The following is a 2,028-nucleotide window of genomic DNA, read 5'->3' as shown; positions in this document are numbered from 1 at the left end:
GTCGAGCCAATCGTATGCATAAGCTGCATTCTGCAGAGTGCTACGGGAATGTCATTATTTGCTTGTTTGTTTGGCTAAACTAACCACGCGATCTGCGGGTGATATACAAAATACAAAGGTAGAAATTAAGTCTAGGGCATTTACTGAAAAGCCAGGCCCTCGGCATGCCTTGGGTTAACGAGTTTTCAAATCTATCATCCGGATACTTAGGTTGGGCAGGGTTATTCCCGGCCCATTCATCGCGATAAATCTAGGAAATAATCGCCGAGGCAAGCGCCTCGTCGGGCGGACCATGAAGTCTTACCTCTTCAGATCTCGCCTGCCAGCCCTGTTTCAATGAGAAATACTGCGAGCGCTGTTAATGCACTTTGCGCCGCCTTGCCTTGCGGTCTTATTAGGATGTCTAATACCCCTGTTACACGGTTAACTCAGCTTAACTGCTGTTGCGCGGCACCATAGATACCGCACTATACTCGCTGACAGCTATTTCAGAAGTAGTGAAGAGCGCGCGCGCACTGCTTCGATAAATGCTCAAGATGCTCAAGCGAACGTTCGCCCATAGCTTTGACTGCATAACCGCAGAATGTTGTCCGCAAGTATTGTGCGCTATCTGCGGCTTAGCGTAACCGCAGTTAAATGTGCCCGTGTAACAAGGGTATTAATGTTCGTGCTGCATCCAAGAGTGGTGTGGGGACGAGACAAACGCTCACGTTCGTCGTCGAAGGCCGCGCATTCGAGGAGCAAGTGAGCGCCGTCTGCCAGAGTCGGCGCGCATCGCATGTTAAGATTCTCTATGAAATATTTATTGAGTAATGTGGGACTGGCAAGCGTAATGTGGGACTGGCAAGATAATGGGACACCCTCCATTCCCCCGAGCAGCCGGTGCGGAGGGTGGTTATATTTCTGGTTAAATTCGATGTATGCCTAAAGAAAACCAATTACTTCTGGCAATGAAAAACAAGATAACCTACACTCTATAAAAAAGGAAGAAAAAGTAGCAGCGGCGCGTCTTCCTCCCTTCTACTGACGCGCCCCCAAGCGGACACGAGAAGGGAGAAACGAGACGTTTTTCTCCTTCTCCAGGCAGACGGGAGAAAGCTTCCGCCCTCCCGACTCATCATCTTTCGGTTTCGTTTTTCTAGCAAGGTGCACACGCTGTTTGACAAAAGGTGTTGAGTTGGTTGAGCTTCAGCGGCAGCGAAGGCCGCCTGTAATTCTGTCTCCCAGTCCAAACGTGCAGAGAATTTCGGTTGCATTGCCGTTTTTATCACTCATTTTATCAAACGAGCAAACGAAGCCGCTAGAAACAGCGAAGCTCAGGAGCAGTGCCAGCAGCGCTACGTACACTGGGCTAAGATGTGCATCTCCGGATTGCGGAACCCACGCGGAACCATGCGGATCACGCGGAACGATGTGTCGAAGTTGACGACGTTATGGAAATCGCTGAAACTGCGTCCAAGACAGGCAGGTTTTGCTGCCGGCTGCCTGGGTGCCTTCTGTGCTGAGTTCGGTTCCGTGTTCCGATGCCGAGTGCCAACTGGCAGTTAACGTGGTTCTGTATTACTGCGTGTAAGCAACATAGCAGCAACATCGCAATGGCAGTGTTGTGTGTTGTGAACAGAATACTGGAATTATCGCCGATGTTACCGTGTGTTCGCGTATCAGTGGCGTAACAACAAGATGAGCTGTCGGGCATTAGGGAGTTTTAGTGAACCGTGTTTCCCCCTCCGCTAACCCTCCGCAACAAAGAAAGCGCCACTGCGCCTGCGTGCCGATGGCCTTGGGTGTGGAGCTCCGGCTAGCGGAGGGGCTTAGCGGAGGGGGAAACACGGTCTACTAAAACTCGCTAATGATGCCGCTGGCCGGCCGTGATCGGAGGGGGCGGGGTGTCGCAAGTTGGCATTCCGCTTTACATTAAGGCTGCGGTCCCACGGCAGCCATCTTGAACAAAGCGTTAGTTCAACCAATAGATGGCGAGACGCACCCGTGGGGTGGCCGAAACATTGGTTCACGGTGGGATGGCTCGAG

This window comes from Ixodes scapularis, unplaced genomic scaffold, assembly GCF_016920785.2.
Source record: "Ixodes scapularis isolate PalLabHiFi unplaced genomic scaffold, ASM1692078v2 PGA_scaffold2__306_contigs__length_199485367, whole genome shotgun sequence".
Classification (NCBI taxonomy): Eukaryota; Metazoa; Arthropoda; class Arachnida; order Ixodida; family Ixodidae; genus Ixodes; species Ixodes scapularis.
Note: the sequence above shows the minus strand (reverse complement) of the source record.